Source organism: Oryctolagus cuniculus, chromosome 1 (assembly GCF_051225735.1).
Source record: "Oryctolagus cuniculus isolate XC-2025 breed Fujian yellow rabbit chromosome 1, ASM5122573v1, whole genome shotgun sequence".
In the NCBI taxonomy this organism is placed as follows: domain Eukaryota; kingdom Metazoa; phylum Chordata; class Mammalia; order Lagomorpha; family Leporidae; genus Oryctolagus; species Oryctolagus cuniculus.
The window spans coordinates 153,733,161-153,756,289 of record NC_142867.1 but is presented as its reverse complement, the minus strand read 5'-3'; the positions used below and the strand labels follow the sequence as shown (position 1 = coordinate 153,756,289).

The 23,129-nt window shown below is 42.0% G+C and overlaps 1 pseudogene; it reads left to right on the top strand.

Annotated features, from left to right (window-relative positions):
• Positions 1-226: 226 nt before the first annotated feature.
• LOC149128704 (ATP synthase peripheral stalk subunit OSCP, mitochondrial-like) lies at positions 227-21,046 on the top strand (annotated as a pseudogene).
• The last annotated feature ends 2,083 nt before the right edge of the window (positions 21,047-23,129 follow it).

The window sequence follows — 23,129 nt, the reverse complement described above, 5'->3', positions numbered from 1 at the left end:
AGGAAATTCCAAGGGAGTTAGGAGAGGCCTTCAAAAGGATCATGGAAAATGAGCAGTAGCCTTTAATTGCATTTTTCCATGAACACTTTGCGGTGTCCTTGTAGAAGTTCCATCACAGGAAATGGACAAAGACTAGAAAAGTTTTCTATTATATGATAGTTTTGTAGGTTATTTTGTGTCCTGAATTTATTACATCAAAAGCCATATAATGTAAGTTTGTCCTATCATGGTTGATGTCAAGTTTGGTAATGTTTGCCATATTTCTCATATTTCTCCATAATAAAGATATTTTATCTTTGCAACTATTAAGTGATAGCATTTGATACTTTGATTTTCCAAAATCTTTTCAATCAAAAGCTATAACATTCATTGATCATTCTTAGCTGAACCGATCATTTTGAAATGATTAGCTTCTGCTACAATCAATTTTATTAGTTGACATCTCTGTAAAGAAGAGCTCTTTGCTCTCTATGACTTCTTTTAAATATTTTAAAGTGTCATTATGAGCTCATGAGTTTTTAATTCTTAAAATTTTGTGCCCAAATTATTCCAGACTCATCAGCAGTCTCACTTTTCACTCTGACTCCCTGGCACAGCATGATGTTGATGAGATTATGATGATTTAGGGCCACTGATACAGCATGCTATGGTTTGGCTGTGTCCCTTGAAGGTCACATGTTGGAAACTTAGTCCCCTGTGCAACACAGGGCTCTGACCTCATGAATGGATTAACGCTGCTATCCAAGGACTGAATTGGTTATGCTGGGGGTGTCTGGTGAACGGATGAATTTGGCCCCTTTCCCTCTCTCAAGCCCATGCTCTCTTGCCCTTCTAGTTTTTTTTAGATTTATTTATTTGAAAATCATATTTACACTGAGAGAGAAAAAGAGAAAGAGTGAGATAGAGAGGTCTTCCTTCTGCTGGTTCACTCCCCAGTTGGCGGGAATGGCAGGAGCTGTGCCAATCTGAAGCCAGGAGCTAAGAGCTTCTTCTGGGTCTCCCACATGGGTGCAGGGTCCAAGGACTTGGGCCATCTTCTACTGCTTTCCCAGGCCGTAGCAGAGAGCTGGATTGGAAGTGGAGTATCTGGGACTTGAACAGGCGCCCATATGGGATACTGGCACTGCAGGCGGTGGCTTTATCCGCTACACCACAGCACCAGTCCAACCCTTCTAGCTTTTGTCATGGGACAATTGAACAAGAAAGGCTTTGCCAGATGCAAGGCCCCTGGCCTTGGGCTTCCCAGCATTCAGAACTACAAAGAAATCATTTCTGTTTTTTATAAATTACTCAATCTCGGGTGTTCTGTTATAGCATCACAAAGTAGAGTGAGGAACGACCTTACAATTAAAACAGCTACTAATTATCCTATAGTAAGCAGGAAAGACAGCCCTCTCTTCCTCTCTGAGATTTTCTCCAATGCTGACCTCACCCTCTGGGGAAGAGGTCCCACTGGAAGTTGCTGTCTGGCCTGGGGCGAAGGATGGGTAGGCACGAAGGGCCAGAAGACAGATCAGAAACAGAGGGCTGCAGGAGCGCCGTGACAGCTTGTCCAGAAAGGGCTGTCAGGAGACCTGTGGATCATCTTGGCAATGACTCTGAGAACTGACTTTAGCTTCAATTAAAAAATTATATTTATCTCTTTGGTAATTGCAATTTGCTTTCCACTAATACAGCTTAAAGTGCATACTTCTTATTGCAGGTTTCCCAAGTATGATTTGTATCAGATAGCTATTCCATGCTGAAGGGGAATATTTCAAGAGTAAAGAGAAGAAAAGGGATTTTTGACTAACAATAATTTATTTTTTTAAGCATGTTTATTTATTTGTGTGTTTGATAAAGAAATGACGAGAGAGAGAGAGAGAGAGAAAGTTAGGAGCCTGAACTCAGCCTAGGTCTTCCATGTGAGTGGCAGGGACCTGTCTACTTAGTTATCACCTGCTACCTGCCAGGGGGTGTCACTGAAACCAAGGGGCTCTGACATGAGATGCTGGCATCCCAAGTGGCAGCTTAACCACAAAGCCAAATGCCCACCCCTAACAATGATTCCTTATGCTGCTAAGAATTTTCAGTAAATTTCTAATGATTTCCTTTTAAGTCAGTAATACGTACATATGAAACTGAACATTTATAAAATTTTACAATAGATTTTTTAGAAGGACAAGTTACAGACTTTTAGAAACTGAATTAGTTTTAATAGGCTTTTTAAATATTCCTACTGGTCTTTTAAAGTACTATGTATTCATATGTGTAGTCATTCATAAATAATTCAAAATACAGAATATAATAAATTTGAAAATAAAAGCCTCTAATCATTTGAATTCCATGTAGGATACAGTATGAGGGAAGGCACTTAGGGAAGGGCTGGAACAGGATTTCTCAACTGCAGCACTGCTAACATTTTCGGTTGGATAATTCTTTTTATCAGGATTCCGTTTAACATGACCACAGTCATTTGCGTAGTGACCACCATCTTGTACTCTAGGTAATCCTGGAGGTCATCCCCTGCCCTGTAGAGGAATAAGGTTGTTAAAATGCACTACAGCTCTTCTCTGAAGGTCACACATGACACCTGAAGTATCTCTGAGGAGTGTTAATGTTGTATTTGTTGAGAAGACCCACATGCATTTCCATTAGCTGGGGGCCACCTCTGTCTATAAAACCTCATGCCTCCTGGCATGGAGAGCAATAGGTCTTGCAATTGCAATTGCCCAAGACCATGCTTCTGTCAAGTACATCACACCTGTGTCATCCTGGGTTTGCCTGCCTCTTTCCTCAGTCCTTCACACCTTCTGCCTTTGGCAGCTGGTTCTTATACACTGGGTTTGTCCTGAAGCATTTCTTATGACTTCTGCATTGTAGGGCATTAAACAGCATCTTTGGCCTGTACCCTCTGGATGCCAGAACTACCTCTCTTTCCATTGTGGCTACCCACAATGTCAGCAGACTTTGCCAAATGTCTCCTGAGGAGAAAATCTGTCTCTAGTGGAGAACCCAAGGGCTAGGGTACACAAGTTCTATTGCACACACAATTGATAGCAAAAAGAATATCTTTAGGTCAACTGCAGTTTCAATATATTGCCTAAATGAAAAGAGCCATATCAAAGGGATGTCTCCAAATGTCTGATTCAGCTTGGTCACTCCTATCAATCCTATCAAGTAGCCTTTCACTTTTTTTTTTTTTTTTTTTTTTTTTTTTGCCTTTCCTTCCCCTGTCTTGCTGGCTCCTACCTTGGGTCTCAGTCTGTCACTTTGAGGGGGAATTGCTCTTGGGACATTTGAGCTGATTTCCAATACTCAGGTTATATGTACCCATGACTACTTGTCCTTCTTTTAATTGTAGCATTTGTCATTCTTGGAATTACCTGGTCAGTGTTTTCCCTATTTAATTCAGTAAAGAAAGACACTGCTAGGTTGATTACTACATCTCACAGAGTCTGACACTGAGTGTGTGCTTGTTGGGGCTCAGAAAATAATACCACAACATATAGTGCTTTGGCATGCTGAGTGATTTTATTTTATTTTTAAAGATTTATTTATTTATTTGAAAGTCAGAGTTTCACAGAGAGAGAAGGAAAAGTAGAGAGAGGTATTCCATCCACTGGTTCACTCTCCAGTTGGCTGCAATGGCTGGAACTGCGCCCATCCAAAGCAAGGAGCCAGGAGCCAGGAGCTTCTTCCGGTCTCCCACATGGGTGCAGGGGCCCAAGAACCTGGGCCATCTTCTACTGCTTTCCCAGGCTATAGCAGAGAGCTGGATGGGAAGTGGAGCAGCCGGGACTTGAACGGGCACCCATATGGGATGCCAGCACTGCAGGCAGCTGCTTTACCCACTATGCCACAGCACCAGCCCCTAACTAAAGGAAAACCAAGATCTCTCTAACCTTCCCCTACTCTCCTGTTTCTAGCCCTACTTTCTTCCCCAAAAAGGCAGGGAGTAACTTTGTCTGAAGTTCCCTTTCTCATTTGCATTCACAAAGCATACAACAATCTTGACCCTCCTCCCTATAATCTCACCAAAGAGGGAAGATTAATTAATAGGAAAGGAGACTAAATGTCTATCTAATTATATTAAAAGCACTCTGTATTCTGATAGCTGCTACCTGAGGAGCTATCTGCCTTTGTTGGTGCCGCATTTTCTTCTATACCCCCTTCCAGGGCTAGTGCTGCCACCTCTTCACCAGAAGATCCCTGCTCCTACTTTCTTTCTGTAGCTCAGAATGCCATTTAGCTTTGAACTGCCTGGCCTTTCTTTGAGTTCCGTATTTTGTGTGACTCCTTTGTATATGCAGGTAATACATTTACATGGCTATTCTCATTAATAGGTCTGTTGTCAGTTTATTTCTCAGGCTCAAATATTGACTCAGTGGAGGGGATAGAGAGATGGTGCTCTCACCCTGACATGCAAAAGAAATGTCTTGAAATTAATTCTGTCTTGGTTCCAATGTTACTAAAATGTAAAGTCATGTATGCTGTCATTCTTTTTGTATTATGTTGAATGCAATTTGATTCTGGTGAAAAAAATAAGGCACATGAGTACCTGTGAAGAGAAATAAGTTAACCGTGGGATAGGTTTGGCCTCCTCCTTCAAATATGTGGTGCATGCCAAACCCAGCATAATTCAAATTACATTTCAAAAGCTAAGGAAAATATCTTATGCACAGCAAAAGAAACACACCATTTGAAAATTCTTTATATACATAGAAGGAACAAACCTGTGAAAGATTGTATATATTTTTATCTTTGTAGGAATGGTACTGTACATGTTGAACATAAATTGCAAGTCATTGAAAACATTCAAAAGACACCCTACACTGTTGTTTTTTTAATGATGGGATTAAAGTGATTTTTTTAAAACAAAATTATTGTGATCTTCTGTAACTGGATATGCTGGGCTACAAATAATGGAAAACTTAGTTCAAAATGGCTTCAACAGAAAGGCGATGGTCCTTGTTTTACATAGTAGTGTTCCAAGATGGATTGGATTCAAGTTTGGAAAAGCCAATGGCTCAGTAAGTATCTTTTAATGCCTTGGTCCTTTAACCTTTTCTGCATCCACTTACATGTATGAACTCTGTCCTAATGGTGACAGAAGGGTTGCATTTCTTCCAGAGGTCACACCCAACAAAATACCAAGAATAGAAAGGAACCGACTCTTCTTTTGTGTTTCTTTTTAAGGTTTTTAAAATTCACTTTTGGGGCAGGTGTTGGGAATGGGAAAATGTGATAGGCTTTTGAGTTTGGGGCATCAAGAGGATATCTGGTAAAGGAGTCATGTGCTTGTTTGCCGAATGTCTATCTTTAGTGAATGTCCTATTCAGTCTTTTACTCGTTTTTATCATTTCCTCCTCTTATTATTGAGTTTTGAGAGTTCTTTACGTATTCTAGACACAACTTTTTGTCACATGTATTCTCCTAAGCCTATGGATTGACTTTTCATTCTCTCTTGTGAAGCAAAAGATTTCAATTTTGATGTTTAATGTATCTTTTTTTTTCTTTCATTGATTATGTTTTTGGTGTCATATCTAAGAAAGTTTGCCTATTCCCACTTCATATGGATTTTCCTTTATGTTTTTCTCTAAAAGTTCTTTAGTTCCTACTTAGCTCTAGGATCTATTTTCAATTTTGTATGTAAAGTGTGAAGCACAGGTTGAGTTTCAAGTTTTTGTGTATGGATGTCTAATTGTTCAGCACCAAAGTAGAAAGGACCATCCCTTCTTCATTGAATTACTTTTATCATTTCATCAAAATTAGTGGGCGCATCTACATGGTCTGCTTTTGGACCCTATATTCCTTTTCCACTGGCCCTGTGAGATGTGCTACCATCTTTAATCTGGGGTCTGTGTGTCATGTGTGTGTAATATGTGCCTTCTGTAATTTCATGTGTTTTGTTGGATTCCTGCCTCTGTGTCATTCCTGACTGGTGCACTTAAAACTAACTTTTGTTTCTTGGTAGGAATTCTAGAGAGTGGCTATCTTGGTGGGAATAAACTGGACACATATCAGACAAGAGCCACAGGACAACTGCCAGTGCTGACACTGGATGCCTGGACCCTGTTGCTGGGACCACCATGGTCTGGGGTGGGTTCTTGTCTTCTGCGGAAGACAAAAGTTAAGTTTGAGCCAGCAAAGTGAAAGCAAGAGAGTTTTATTAAAGAAAGTGGTGAAGCACATCCTATATGCCATTGGAAGTCTACATTTATGGAGTCCAGGAAATATGTTAATATTTGGGCAGAAAATTCATCTTACTTCTGAGAACAGGGCAGCCATTTCCAGGAATTAGGGACCCACCTATTTTCTCTCCTTGGATATGGCTACTTCCATAAGTTTTCATGGCAACTGGAAACTGTCATGGCATGAGGGGGAGTGATTTTTGTTAGGTTTCTGCATTACAATGTATGTATAATTAGCCTGGAGCTCAAGTAGCAGTTAATCTGACACCAAGAAGGATCCAAATGATCTGTCCCAGTCTTTGATCTGCCTTCTGCTATTGTTCAGTCTTCTCAAAACAACTTTGGCTTTGCAGAAGTCTTTGGCTTTGCTGTCTTGTGTCTAGCAGCTCAGGGACTGGGGCTTGCCACCTATTATCTCAGGATAAACAAGTTTCCTGTGAAGGAACGCTTGGTCATGGGTGTGAAGCTTGGGCATTAGGTGGTCCACTAGGGCAAAGAAGTATTCTGTGCAAGGCACACCATCACACACACAATCACTCTAGCATGGCAGGACTAGGGTTTGTTGCCATTATTTATTTATTTGAAAGAACAACAGAGACAAGGACATACACACACACACACACACACACAGAGAGAGAGAGAGAGAGATCTCTTCCATCTACTGGTTCACTCCTAAAATGGTTGCAGCATCCAGGTCTGGGCCAATCTAAAGCCAGGGGTCAGGAATTCCATCTTGGTCTTCCACTTGAGTAGTACGGGTCCAGGCACTTGGGACATCTTTCATTGCCTTCCCAGGTGCTTTAGCAGGGAACTGGATGGGAAGTCGACAAGCCAGGACTCAAACCAAGCACTCCAATGTCAGATGCTGGCATCTTAGCCACTGTGCCATAGTGCTGGCCCCTAGAGCCACAGTGCTATGTCACAGTGCTGGCCCCTATTGCCCCTATAGAGACCTCCATACAGAATTACAGGAAAATACAACACCCTCTCTGATGGGGATACCTGATGAGAACACAAGCAGCAGAGCTTGCTCTACCTCCTAACCTCTTTTACTTACTTCACAGTGAATTGTTTCTATACCACGCTTTCAAACTCCAGTTGATGAAAACGTGCCATCTTGCCCAAACTGAAGGATCACAACTAGTCATGAAGACATAGATTTTCTATTATTGTCAAATAGGAGGAATAATAAAAAAGTAGAAAAAAGAAAAACTTGTCACCAATCAGGGAGAACATATGATATTTGTCCCTTTGGGAATGGCTTATTTCACTCAGCATGATGTTTTCCAGATTCCTCCATTTTGTTGCAAATGACCGGAATTCGTTGTTTTTTACTGTTGTATAGTATTCTATAGAGTACATGTCCCATAATTTCTTTATCCAGTCTACTGTTGATGGGCATTTAGGTTGATTCCAGGTCTTAGCTATTGTGAATTGAACTGCAATAAACATTAAGGTGCAGGCAGTTCTTTTATTTGCCAACTTAATTTCCTTTGGGTAAATTCCAAGGAGTGGGATGGCTGGGTTATATGGTAGGGTTATATTCAGGTTTCTGAGGAATCTCCAAACTGACTTCCATAGAGGCTTTGCCAGTTTGCATTGCCACCAACAGTGGGTTAGTGTCCCTTTTTCCCCACATCCTCCCCAGCATCTGTTGTTAGTTGATTTCTGTATGTGAGCCATTCTAACCAGGGTGAGGTAAAACCTCATTGTGGTTTTGATTTGCATTTCCCTGATTGCTAGTGATCCTGAACATTTTTTCATGTGCCTGTTGGCCATTTGGATTTCCTCTTTTGAAAAATGTCTATTGAGGTCCTTGGCCCATCTCTTAAGTGGGTTGTTTGTTTTGTTGTTGTGAAGTTTCTTATCTCTTTATATATTCTGATTATTAATCCTTTATCAGTTGCATAATTTGCAAATATTTTTTCGCATTCTGTTGGTTGCCTCTTTACTTTCCTGACTGTTTCTTTTGCAGTACAGAAACTTCTCAATTTGATGTAATCCCAATTGTTAATTTTGGCTTTGACTGCCTGTGCCCCTGGGGTCTTTTCCAAGAAGTCTTTGCCTGTGCCTATATCTTGCAGGGTTTCTCCGATGTTCTCTAATAATTTGATGGTGTCGGGTTGTAGATTTAGATCTTTAATCCATGTTGAGTGGATTTTTGTGTAAGGTGTAAGGTGTAAGGTAGGGATCTTGCTTCATGCTTCTGCACGTTGAAATCCAGTTTTCCCAGCACAATATATTGAATAGACTGTCCTTGCTCCAGGAATTGGTTTTAGAACCTTGATCAAATATAAGTTGGCTGTAGATGTTTGATTTCTGGTGTTTCTATTCTGTTCCATATGTTCTCCCTGATTGGTGACAACTAACTGAGCACCTAAGAGGAAACCTGTTGAAGTGAAATGGACACTATGAGAAACAATGACTTGATCAGCCTTTGTCCTGACTGTTGAGGAAGAACTTACTATTTTATTCCTTTTAGTATTTTTCTGTTCTACTTAATACCATTGGTTGAACTCTTTACTTAACACACAATTATTCTTAGGCATTTAAATTTATCTGAAAAGTGATCCCTGATATAAGAGTGGGAATAAGAGAGGGAGGAAATGTACAGTTCAGCACTTGATCACTTGGACTTACCCCTAATAGTAGAGTTAGAAACATGCCAGGGGATTCCAATTCAATACCATCAAGGTGGCATGTACCAATGCCATCTCACTACTTAAAGTGATCAATTTTAATTCACAATTGATCATAATGATAGGATTAAGTGTCAAAGGGATCACATACACAAGACTAGTTTCTGCTAATACTAACTGATAGAATTAAAAAGGAGAGAACGATCCAACATGGGAAGGGAGATACACAGCAGACTCATAGAATGGCAGATGTCCTAAACAGCACTCTGGCCTCAGAATTAGCCCTTAAGGCATTTGGATCTGGCTAAAAAGCCCATGAGAGTTTCTCAGGCATGGAAAGTCAAGACACTGTGGCAAAAAAAAGACCTAAGTGAAAGATCTCTCTGAGTGAGATCCCAGTAGAAAGAACGGGCCATCAAAGAAGGGCGTGCCTTTCTCTGAAGGGAGGAGCGAACTTCCACTTTGACTAAGGTCTTGTCTAAATAAGATCAGAGTTGGTGAACTCAAGAGGCTTCCATAGCCTTGGCAGCTCAGGACAAGAGCCTTGGTTGATTACTGACATCATAAATAAGAGTGTCAATTGTTAGGTCAACAACAGGAGTCACTGTGCACTTTCTCCCCATGCAGGATCTCTGTCCTTAATGTGTTGTACTATGCGAATTAACGGTAAAACTACTACTCAAACAGTACTCTATACTTTGTGTGTCTGTGTGGGTGCAAACTGTTGAAATCTTTACTTAGTAAATACTAAGTAGATCTTCTGTATATAAAGATAATTGAAAATGAATCTTGATGAAGAGTGGGATGGGAGAGGGAGTGGGAGATGGGATGGTTGCGGTTGGGAGGGAGGTTATGGGGGGGAAAGCCCACTATAATCTAAGAGTTATACTTTGGAAATTTATATTTATTAAAAGTTAAAAAGAAAGAAAAAGAAAAAAGAAAAACTATTGTTCTCTTTTGGTAATGTGTTGTATAAACAGAGACAGCAATTCCTAACAGTAATTTTTGACTTGGAAAAAGAAATCAATTCTGTGTTCCAGATGGGTATTAACAGGTGACTAAGTTGACAAAACAAAGAGGTTTATGCTCATCAGTGTATTATTACCACACTGACACTACATAAACATTTGGACTAAAGGCTAAGATTCTGCTTAGGCTACCCACATCCAACATTGGACTGTTCAGGTTTGAGTTATGATTCTAAGTCCTGACTTCAATTTCCTGCCATTGTAGACCCTGGGGGGCAGTGGTGATGGCTGAAGTACTTGGGTCCCGGCTTCTGATGTAGGAGACCTGGATAGCATTTCCACGTACTGATTTCAGCCTTGGTCTAGTCCCAGCTGTTGCAGGTATTTAGATGGAACCCTCTCTCTCTCTCTCTCTCTCTCTCTCTTTTTTTCTCTCTCTCTCTCTCTGTCTATTATCTCTCTCTTTCGGATTTGCAAATTAAAAAAAAATTTTAAGCTAAAACAAACTAGGTGCTTTCTAGCTGGTTATGTTAGTTATAAAACCAAAGGTTATGAATATGGTTTGGTGAATTCCAAGACTCAAAACATTTGAAAATAAAAGTGGATTTTGTTGCCAAACACTGTTTCTTTATACTTGCCTCATTACATCAAGTCCTTTTTTTTAAAGGCCTTGTCACCAACATATAGTCAGCCTTTGATTTATTCAGTATTATTTATTTGAAAGCCAGAAAGAGAGAAGAGGGGTGGGGGAGACAGAAAGAAACAGAGAGAGGGAGAGATGTTCCATCTACTGCTTTACTCCCCAAATGCCTACAACAGCTAGAGCTAGGCCAGGCAAAGTCAGGAGCCGGGACTCCATCTGGGTCTCCTGTATGGGTGACTGACTAGGATGCAAGTACTTGGGCTGACTGCCAGGTGCATTAGCTAGAAGCTCTATCGGAAGCAGAGGTGAGACTCCATTCTAGGCACTCCAGAATGGGATGCAGGCATCCCAAGTGGTGGCTTAACTCACTGTACCACGACACCCACCCATATACCAAATCCTTAAATCTCCGAAGTAACTTACTGATTTAGTTTCTATCAATCTGCCATTCACAGTTTATTTCTAGGAATCCTTTTGCAACATCAGGAAATGAAGACATTTCACAAACCTTAGCAACAGAAACTGCAATGTAAAAAGTTTACCCTAAGCATAGAAGTAATTTTTTTAATATGCTCAATTCGAAGAGCCTAGCTTGCGGTGCTGTGTGCTGCCTGGTTCTGTGGAGTGACCCACCTTGTAGTTTCCTGAGCATAAGAGTGTTCTAGATTTGAATGAACAGTTCCCCAGATGAACACAGTATCAAATCTGTTTCTGATTTGCTCAGAATTTTCTGCAACAAAAGCCCCTTTTTCTTTGGTTTATTTATTGGAAAATTCACAGAACTCATACAGACACCTCATTGACTAGTATAGATGGAGAATAACCTTTCTGGTACGTTCTTTGCCTCACACCTGGTTATTAGGTGCTAATTACATTTTTCCCCTTTAGCTGAAGATCAGATTACTCATTTGGTAGATATAAAGGCATGTTTGTGTCACATCCATGCTAAAGAGTATGTGAAGCGGTATGGGGTGGGGGATGGAAGCCCAGCCAACTCCAGGATCAATGTTTTAACTTGGAATAAAAATCCCCCCTTTCTACTTCCAGATTAACATCTAGGCCAGCTAACTTTTGGAAACTTGCATATAAATATTTATTTAAATTTAAGGTCATACCATGGCTTAGTAGAAACTGGGAAATTCCATCTTTGAAGTACACAGATGCTAATTAGGCACTTGCTAGATGTCATAGTAAACTCAAGAAACATCATTTCAAATCTCTTAAAACACTGCATTAAAACCTTATAGAAGTATACAGTGCCTCTTCTAGATTGTCCTAGGCACTGAAACATTTGAACAATTTTGTATTACCCCAAGCAATTTATTTTTTAAAACATTATTTATTTATTTTCATCTACTTGAAAGGCAGAGTAACAGAGAGAGAGGGAGGGGAAGAGATATAGTCCATCTATTGGTTCACTCCCCAGATGCACACGAGAGACAGGTCTGGGCCAGTTAAAGCTAAGAGTCTGGAACGTCATCCAAGTCTCCCACAAATGTGACAGGGCCCAAGCACATGGGCCATCACCTGCTGCTTCCCAGGATGCATTAGCAGGAGGCTGGGTCAGAAGTGGAGGAACCAGGACTGAAACTGGCCCTCTGACGTGGGATGCCAGCCTCCCAAGACGCAGAAGAACTCTGTGTGCAACAACACCCAGCTCCTCCTCTTCGAATAATGTAAACACCTGCAAACCTCTTCCACCCCACTATTGGTTTCTGCAGCAGTAGGAGGTTTGAGGAATGACCTCAGTGTCCACTGGGCTCAGGCCATGGGAGTTTGTTCCAACTCAGTTCCAGTAAGTACTCATTCCTTCAAATCACAGGATCACAACACCGTATCTGGAACACCATTGACTGTCAGGGTTAATGATGTTTTTAGAAACATTTGGCTGAGGCCAGTGCTGTGGAGCAGCGGGTTAACGCCCTGGCCTGAAGCACCAGCGTCCCATATGGACGGCGATTTGAGACCTGGCTGCTCCACTTCCAATCCAGCTCTCTGCTACGGCCTGGGAAGGCAGTAGAAGACGGCCCAAGTCCTTGCCCCTGCACCAGTGTGGGGGACCTGGAGGAAGCACCTGGCTCCTGACTTCAGATCTGCGCAGCCCTGGCCATTGCAGCAAATTGGGGAGTGAACCATCGGATGGAAGACCTCTCTCTCTCTCTCTCTCTGCCTCTCCTCTCTCTGTGTAACTCTTTCAAATAAATAAATCTTTAACAAAAACAAAAACAAAAACAAAAAAAAGGAGGGGGCCGGCACCGTGGCTCACTTGGTTAATAGCAGACTGGCTATTGCAGATATTTGGAGAGTGGACCAACAGATGGGAGATCTCTGTGACATCATAATTAGATCAGATCTCTATCCTAATCCATCAACTGTTAGCAATAATCTGTTAGCCATTAACATAAAACTCTGGATTTAAAAGTCTGCATGAGTTGAGAGAGCCAAGTGCTATTCAGTTCACTAGTGTCCCTTATCACCTCTAAGCAGAACTCAGAGCCGCACCTGGGTGCTCCAGCAAAATAGCTCCTCATTTGGTTTTACTGATAATACAGGCTTGTGGTTCCTTCCCATTTAAAGAGTTATTCTTACTAAATATGGGCTCTGCTCTGTTGTTTCCCTGCTGCTGAAGCGGTGTGTGATGTTAAGAGGTATGTGAGCAAGTTTCTTTTAAAAAATTATTTATTCATTTATTTGAAAGGCAGAGAGAGAGAGAGAGAGAGAGAGAGAGAGAGAATCTTCCATCTGCAGGTTCCCTTCCATAATGGTGGTCACAATAGCTGGAGCTGGGCCAGGTTGAAGCCAGGAGTCCAGGTTGGGACTCGAGTACTTGAGCCATCATCTGCTGCTTCCCCGGCGCATTAGCAGGAAGCTGGATTGGAAATGAAGTGCTGGGACTTGATTCTAGGTGCTGTGATATGGGAGGTGGGCTTCCCAAGCAGAGGCTCCATGTGCTGGGCCACAACATCCACCTTACAGATCCATTCATTGCATGAAGATGTCGTTCTTTTTAAAATTTCCCTTTCAAAGTTCTGTTGCTCGGGAAGTCACCTTAGTCCATTCTCAAGTTATTTCTTTTCCTCTGATACTCAGTTTTCCCTCTGTATTTTGGGAGATGCACAATCTTTATCTTATTTCATGTGTATTAGGTTCCAATAAACAATAGCCTTCATTGCTACAACTATTGTTTATCTTTATGCAATGAAGATATTATGAGTTAAGTAAGGCTGAAGTCTTTCAAAAGCAGAACACATTAATTTACACACAGAATAGATAGATCCTGTTGCTTATTTATTTATTTATTTATTTGACAGGCAGAGTTAGACAGTGTGAGAGAGAGACAGAGAGAAAGGTCTTCCTTTCATTTTGGTTCACCCCCCAAGTGGCCGCTACGGCCGGCGTGCTGCACCGATCCAAAGCCAGGAACCAGGTGCTTCTTCCTGGTCTCCCATGTGGGTGCAGGGCCCAAGGACTTGGGCCATCCTCCCCTGCCCTCCTGGGTCACAGCAGAGAGCTGTACTGGAAGAGGAGCAACCGGGACAGAATCCGGCGCCCCAACCGGGACTAGAACCCCGGGTGCCAGTGCCACAGGCGGAGGATTAGCCTAGTGATTGGCGCCGGCCAATCCTGTTGCTTTCTGTAGAACAGTTTTCTTATTAGAGCAGAGAATCTAAAATAGACTCACCTTCTTGGTACCCATGATGTTAATGACGTCTCAGAATAATAGTATGGAAGAATTTTACTATGTTTGGGACAATTTTAGTTCTCTCTTTTTGGTATTCATTTTTTGCCTCCAAACATCATAACTATATATTCTGTAAGAATTGTTATCTTAGCATTATAGTTTTAGTCAAAGATGCATTCACAATTCACTTTACACAATGATTTCTAGTAAATGGCCTCACTATTCACCATGTTCTGCAAACCCTAAATGTTTTGCTTTGTCCACATGAGTCAAGTGAGAGGGGTGGATAGGTAGCATCTTCTAAACTTTTCCAGTCTCCTTATATACATATATTGGTACCATATTGTCTTAGTCCCTTGTGCTGCTATGACAAAACACTTGGGTAATTTGTAAAGAATAGAAATTTACTTCTCATAGTTCTGTAGGCTGGGAAGTCCTAGATGAAGGCAAGGACAGGATCTGGGTCTGATTAGGGCCATCTCTGCTTCCAGGTTGGCATCCTGTTGCTGCACTATGTCCTCAGAGGCAGAAGGGACAGGAAGGCTGGACTCACCCCACCACCCATGAGGGCTCTGCCCTCCTGACTTAATTACCTTCTAAAGACCCCACAATGGGGATAAAGTTTTACCATGCATTTTGGAGGAACACACTTAAACTGTAGCATGTATGTCCCAAACAATCTCCTGTTATCTTTTCTTTAGCTCCAAATGTGCTGCAAAATTTAAGGGTAATTTGAGTGTAAGATAACTATGAGCCACAGAAGTTCAAAAAATTAAGAGACAATTAATGGAGACTAAGTCTAAAAGCTTTCTGAACAAATAAAATCCACTTGGCCTTTAAAATAGCCTCCTTTTCAAAGCAGTACAAGATGGCCCAAGTACTTGGGCTCCTACCATCCATGTGGGAGACGTGGATAGAGTTCCAGGCTCCTGGGTTTAGCCTGGCCCTGCCCTGGCTGTTGGGCCATTTGAGGAGTGAACCAGTGAGCAGAGGATCTCTCTGTCTCTTTCTCTCTCTCTCTCTCTGAAACTCTGCCTTTCAAATAAATAAATAATTTAAAAAACAAAGAAATAAACAATTTAAAAAACAAATAAATAAATTTTGAAGACTAGTCCCTTTTTCATGTTTGGGCAGGTGGATACACCAATTACCCTGATCTGATCACCACACATTCTATACATATATTGAAATGTCACACTATACCTCATAAATATGTATTTGATAATATGTTGGGGCCAGCATTGTGGCATAGCAGGTAAAGCCACCACCTGGCTTCCCATATGGGTTCCGGTTTATATCCCAGCTGTTCTACTTCCTGTCCAGCTTCCTGCTTATGGCCTAGAAAAAGCATTGGAAGATGGCCCAAATGTTTAGGCCCCTGCCACCTACATGGGAGATTTGAAAGAAGCTCCTGGCTCCCAGCTTCAGCCTGGACCCATGCTGGGCCTTTGGGCCATCTGGGGAGTGAACCAGCAGATGGAAGATATCTTTTTCTCTGGCTGGAACTGACTTTTTAAAAAATAAATAACATCTTTAAAAATTTTTTATAATTTTTTAATAACTTAAGTAACCAAAATGTCACTTCTTAGGTAGTTAACAAATTGTTCATGCAGCATGTAACACTAATGATTAGTGTTAGTGTGTAACAACCACTTGGCAATAAAAGGGACTGTACTTTTCTTACACACAGCTTGTATGGATTTTAAAGGCACTATCAAATAAGAGTGTGAGATTGAGAATTTTAAAAGGCCACATTGTGTAGCATTCCATTTATACAACATTCTGAAAATGGTAACGTTATAAGGAAGGAAAGCAGTTTGGTGGATAGCAGGGGACAGGACAACTGGTCTGCAAAAACTGACCACTGTGGTGCATACTTGGCCTAGTTATTAAGGTGTCCGTTAGGGTGCCTGCATCCCACATCAGAGTGCTTGGGCTTGATGTCTGGCTGTTTCTCTTTCTCTCTCTGTCTCATTGCATTTCAAACTAAATAAGTTTAAAAGAAATTCTGACTACAAAGAGCTAGCATGAGAGTGATCTTTGTGGTTGTGGAATAGTTGTGCATCATGATTGCAATGGTAGTTATACAAATATACACATGTGATAAAATGATACTCATATTATACTAATGTTAAATTCATGGTTTTGATATCAGACTATAATTATGTAAAATGCAACCACTGGGAGAAATTGTTTGGAATACACATGAGGCCTCTCTGTACTATATTTACAACTTCCCATGATTCTATGATTTTAAATTTAAAAAATTTTTAATTATTTTAAAAAACAGCCTTAACCTTACTTAAACTGAAAGCATGAGTCAAATTTAACTTGGGTCATTTCTTGTGAATGCTTACAGCAGTAAGACTGAACTTCACCCAACCAGAATCAGCCAACCAGCAAATCCTTGTATCTAAGAACATTCTGACAAGGTGAATAAAAAAGCCAAGTTTGTAACAACTGTACCAGTCTGCTTTTCATTGCTATACTTACACGCCAGAGGCGTTCTCATCCCGTAAGGAGAAGCAGTCTGGGCACGTGGTTCTGCTGGACACCTCGTGGGCCTTCACCTGGCAGAGGCCTTTGTTCTGTCAGAGTCCCTGGCAAGAGACAAGCATGGTGATGCCCGTGTGGACTTCCTTTCCTTCTAAAACCACCAGGATCCAGTCAAGGGGCTCCATCCTGATGACCTAATCTAATCTGTTCACTTGTTGAAGACCCCACCTCTAAATGACATAATTGTGTTAAATTTCCACCCTCTTAGTCCCATCAGTATAAGGCTATGGGGACTAAATTCCTACATGAATTCAGGGAATAATTATTCAAACTATAGCTGCAACCAATCAATGATTTCTTTATTTTGTTTCTGCATTTTTCTCCGTAAATACTTGCCTCTGATGACCTATCATTGGAACACTGTCTGTTTTGGTCTATTGTTCTCCAATTTATGAATTGCTTCCAACACAAACTCTGCAAAATGTTATTGTGCCCCAGATTACTTTCTAACAGTTTGGTGTCAGAAGTTGGATATAGGCTGGCGCTGCGGCTCAACAGGTTCTAGTCCCAGTCGAGGCACCGGATTCTGTCGCGGTTGCCCCTCTTCCAGGCCAGCTCTCTGCTGTGGCCCAGGAGTGCAGTGGAGGATGGCCCAAGTGTTTGGGCCCTGCACCCCATGGGAGACCAGGAGAAGCACCTGGCTCCTGCCATTGGATCAGCGTAGTGCGCCGGCCACAGCGCGCTGGCCGCGGCGGCCATTGGAGGCTGAACCAACGGCAAAGGAAGACCTTTCTCTCTGTCTCTCTCTCTCACTGTCCACTCTGCCTGTCAAAAAAAAAAAAAAAAAAAAAAAAAAGTTGGATATGAAGGAGCTTCTCACCAGTCACTTCCAGAAGCAACTAATAACTAGGCATAGGAACTCTCTGAGACCACTGTGCTCTGTTTTCTTACTGTATCTGGAGGTCATGAGTAAGTCTTGAGATGTTTTTTTAAAAGATTTATTTATTTATTTATTTGAAAGGCAAAATCTAAGAAGCCTTGGACTTTTCCATCTGAAACTACAGTTAATTTTATTCAAAAATTATGAACCTTCAATATGTGCCTTTATGGAGGAATGGGTGCATCTCAGGAAGACAATTTAAAACTATAGTGGCTACAATGAGAAAGTTTTATTCTAGGCTAATTTACTCACCTGTGGAAGTATCAGAAAAAAGGGACATAAAAGAAGGGATTTTGAATGTGTCAGACACAATGAGATACATTTTTTGATTGGTAAACACAGAAAGACTAAATAAATATGAGTCTTCAAAAAGTTCATAGAAAATATGTATGATGAAAAATTATTCATGTATTTCAAAATTTTTTGCACTACAACAAACGTTCTTTTAATTCCATTTTTATGAATTTTTGAAGTATTCTCATAATGTCTACATGAATTTCTACAAAAATGATTTATATTAGCAAAAATTATTCTTTGTTTATTAATTTCTGTGATCTTTTGATTTTTTTCCATCTGATCCTATTTAACATAAATTTGCTTTAACAATGAGGCCCTTTGGGGCCGACGCTGTGGCGCAGTGGGTTAACGACCTGGCCTGAAGATCCGATATCCCGTATGGGTGCCGGTTCGAAACCCGGCTGCTTCACTTCCAATCCAGCTCTCTGCTGTGGCCTGGGAAAGCAGTAGAAGATGGCCCAAGTCCTTGGGTCCCTGTACTCATGTGGGAGACCCAGAAGAAGCTCCCAGCTCCTGGCTTTGGATCGGCTCAGCTCCGGCTGTTGCAGCCAACTGGGGAGTGAACCATCAGATGGAAGACCTCTCTCTCTCTCTCTCTCTCTCTCTGCCTCTCCTCTCTCTGTGTAACTCTGACTTTCAAATAAATAAATAAATCTTTAAAAAATAAATAAATAAAATTAAAAAAATGAGGTCCTTCAATGAGCCAGGAGTTTCTACAAAACCTGAATTTAATCCTTGGTCTTGGACACAACTCTGAGCTATTATAAAAGCAACTGCATGAGACTGAAAAGGATAAAGATCAATTGTAAATAGACTGAATGTCTCCTCAATCACTCATCTAAAATATGGTCCTAAGTCTCAGTAAAACTGGCTCCTGATAAGAAGTGAATGAATATACCCCAAGACTCCTTTGGAAGAAAAAAAAATCTTCTATCTCTGTGCCTAAATGTTTAAAATTTTAAAATTCAGACTTAAGAAAAATGATTCATCAGAAGGGGGGAAAATAAGAACTTTTTAGAAATAAACTAGCACACACAAAAAATAGAGTCCTTTCCACAAATACTAATAAAAGGCTTTAACCATCTGGGCAGATAACTTTAACTACAAAGAATACAATTTTAGTCCAAATAGGGACTTTCATATCATTGTGCATTACATGTGGTTGAAATTTTATTTTACTGCTATGTTTTTGAGAGGCAGAGAAACTGAAAGAGAAAGAGAGGGAGAGAGAGAGAGGTTACTACCATCTACTAGATCACTTCCCAGATGCTTACAATACCTGGGAGAAGCAGCCAAAGCCAAGAGCCAGGTCTCCCATGTGGATGGCAAAAACCCCACTATGTGAGCCATCATTACTGCCTTCTAGGGTCTGCATTAGCAGGAAACTAGAATCAGCAGGCGGAGGCAGGAACTGAACCAAGGGAAGGGGCTTTCTAATCGGCATCTTAACCACTAGGCCAAACAGCAGTTGCATGGCTACAATGTTAGAACAGAAGCTATGAATCTGCATCTGTCTGTATATTTATGTATGTCCATATGTATATTGTTTGTATGTCATAATTTTACCTCCTCATGTTATTAGAAATAAAATTAAAAGAGTTCTATTTAATTGGACTATAGAAAACTAAATGCTTACATCAACTATTTTCTCAGCAAAGAAAGGAACTCCAGGGTTTTCAAGTTCATATATGACTTAAATAAATAAGGCTTTTGGTGATTTAGTAAAAAATGGACATTCTAGCTTTACTGATTAAACTTATATAATCTCTGTTACAAAAATTTCCAATAAGAAAAATAACTAAAGATGATAGCTAGTTTTGTTTCATGTTATGTGTCTAAAAACAGTTTCCATGGGCAGGCATTTTATGGAGCAGTTAAGTTGCCTCTTAGGATGCTTGTATCTCATATCAGAGTGCCTGGTGTGAGTCCTGGCCTCTGTGTTTCCAATCCTGCTAATATGCATCCTGGAAGACAGCAGGTGAGGGCTCAAGTATTTAGATCCCTACCAACCACATAGGAGACCAAAATTAAGATACGGGCTCCTAGCTTGGGTCTAGTCTAGCTGTGGTTGGATGTTGGAGGCATCTGTCAAGCGAACCCATGGATAGAAGATCTCTGTCTACCTGCCTTCCAAATAAAAAGGGAAAATAAGAAAATAAAAATGTTAAAAAAAAAAGAGATAAAACTGTTTCCAAAATCTTCTGATAACTCAAGATGTAAAAACCAGAGTTTGGCCTAGAGCCACTGGGGAGAGGGTGGACACCCCAGCGGTGTCCAGACTGTGGGCAGGTGAGAGGCTACAGTGCCTCTGAGGTTGACCATTTGCCAGGATCGTGAGGCCACCTGTTCGCATGTAAGGTATTGAAGGTCACTATGCCACTGCTCTTCATTCTGCTGCATCTGAACAGAATGAACTGAAACAGCAGGAAAGGAGTTGAGAGTAGTGCAACCCATGAAGTCACCCAAAGTGGCTGCCTCTATTCTGAATCCTGTGTTAAGCATTTCACCCAAGTGAGAAGCCAGAATGACATCAGAGCCAAAGAGAGGTGTCTTTTTATTTTCTTTTTAAATAAGTATTTATTCATTTGAAAGTCAAAGAGAGAGAGAGAGGGTGAGAAAGAGATCTCCTATCCCTGATTAACTCCCCAGATGGCCTCAATAGCCAGGGCTGGGCCAGGATGAAACCAGGAACCAGGAGCTTCATCCAGGTCTCCTGTGTGAGTAGCAGGGGCCCAGGCACTCGGGCCATCTTCCACTGCTTTCCCAGGCATATTAGCAGGGAGTGGATCAGCAATGGAGCAGCTGAGCCACAAACTGGTGTCCATATGAGATGCTGGTGTCACAAGCAGCCTCTTTACCCACTGCGCCACAATGCTGGCCCCCAAAAGAGAGGTTTTCTCCCTGTACATTCAAGCTCATCAATTTGCTTGCTAAAATACCCCAGGAGTCATCTCTGCCTTCTCTCATGAGTGTCTACCATGGAGAAGTACCTTCTGCTGTGATCACTGCATCTCCTTTAGGTGAAACCACTCTTTCTGCATTAAAAACAGTTCTGAAAAGTTTCCCAAGGCCAAGTATTAAAATTGGAGGTGAAAACTGATCTGTCAATCATGGTGGGATGATTGTCTGTATTAGAGAAAAATACATTGATATGTCTGCAAAAACCAAGATTCAAAAGCTGAGTGGGGCCATGTGGGAGATTATGTGAAAGTGCTGATTTTCTATCAGTGACAGTTCTTTAGCTTGGAACAATAAAATAGTTCCTGAACAGACAGAAAAAAATCCTAAAAAAAACTCTACCAAGTTAAGTGACAAATATTCACTGAATATCTCGATCATTTTAAAATAAGATAAACAACACATTAATTCCTGAATATAAATTTAGGCTTATGTATTTTTTATTTGTTTCAAACGTTTTATTTACTTATTTGAAAGGCAGAGTGTCAGACAGAAAAAGGAAGAGAAACATATCTTGCATTCACTGGTTCCCTTCCCAAATGGCTGCTACAATAGCCAGGGCTGGGTCAGGCTGAAGCCAGGAGGCTGGAAGTCCATCCAGGTGCCCGACGTGGTGGCAGGGATCCAAGTACTTGGCTGTCCTCCACAGCTTCCCCAGCTGCATTCGCAGGGAGTTGGATCAGAAGCGAAGCAGCTAGGACGTGAACCATAGCTCTGACATGGGATACTGCTGTTGTAGGCGGCAGCTTAGCTCAGTGAGCCATAACGCTGACCCCAGCTGTTGTATTTTTGGCTTCTTACTAAAGAGGAACTACAGATAAATTGGGTCTACTGGTAAGCATGTGCCGCGCCAGGAGGAAGCATATATGCTATTTAAAACTATGACATCATCTAGTGTTCACTGATATTAAGGTTACTAAAGGCTGACCATTTTATTTATTTAAATAAAAACTTTTTAGCATTTGTTTATTTACAAAACAGAGTGACAGAGGGAGACAGAGAGAAAGCAAGCTTCCACCTACTGGTTCACTTCCCAAACGCTAACAATAGCTGGGGCTGTGCCAGGCATCAGGAACTCCATCAGGGTCTCCCACATGGGTCGCTGGACTCAGAAGCAGTGGTGGGACTTGAACCCAAGCACTCCAATAGGGGTTGCTGGCATCTGAAATGATCTCTCTCTCTCTCTCTCTCTCTCTCTTTTTTTTTTTTTCCTATCTGCTGGTTTAGTCCTGCAATAGCTGAGCCTCCCACATGGATGGCAGGAACCCAACTACTTGAGCCATCACCATCACCTCCCAGGGTCTGCATTAGCAGGAAGCTGGGATTGGGAGTGGAGCTGAAGTTTGAACTCAGGGACTCAGATGTGGGACACAGACATCCTGACAGGTCGTAACTGCCCGCCTGTTTCCACTTTTTAAAATTTCATTTGTTAGCCATAGAAACCTTATTTGAAGGAAAACTTTCTCCAGAACTCCATTGTGTAAGGTAAGGGCAGGGGTGCAGCTGTTGCAGGCAGAGGGGACAAGGCTACTGTCCCCAGACGGGGCCTTGGGATGCTATTTAGAGTCCCAGGAGGTTGGGGGAACTGCTTCACCCGTCACAGTCCAGCCAGGGGAGCCTGGGACAAAGGCAGGGCTTCAGGGAGATGAGGCTGGTGCCTTAGAGGCGGGGTCCCTGTCCTCAGCAGGGGCTCCGGCATGAAAACCGTGGCTCCTTGGCTGCATTGAATGTCAGTGTGTGCCACCTCAGGGTGCAAGTCATAGGCTCGAGATCTGTTCAGCAGTTACCGGCCATCTGGGGCTGAATTCTCTGGGAGTGTGGACCCTGGGACCCAGAGCCCAGAATGGTAATGGGGCTCCAGCAGTGCAGTGCTCTGTGGGAGCACGGAGCGCTGGGATTGAGGAGCTTTCGAGAAGGCTTCCTGGAGGCAGCAAAGGCTTAGGCAGGGCTTGCAACAGTAAGAGAGAGTCTGGCAAAAAGCTGGGAAGGGTGTGCCAGGCAAAGGGAGCAGCATGGGCAAAGCACAGAGGCAAGCCACAGGGCTGGCAGAGTAGATGGGGCATTAAAGCAGTTCTGGCTTGCAAAAGGAAACAAGGGGCTGGCGCCGCGGCTCACTAGGCTAATCCTCCGCCTTGCGGCGCCGGCACACCGGGTTCTAGTCCCGGTTGGGGCACCGGATTCTGTCCCGGTTGCCCCTCTTCCAGGCCAGCTCTCTGCTGTGGCCAGGGAGTGCAGTGGAGGAAGGCCCAAGTCCTTGGGCCCTGCACCCCATGGGAGACCAGGAGAAGTACCTGGCTCCTGCCATCGGATCAGCGTGGTGCGCCAGCCGCAGT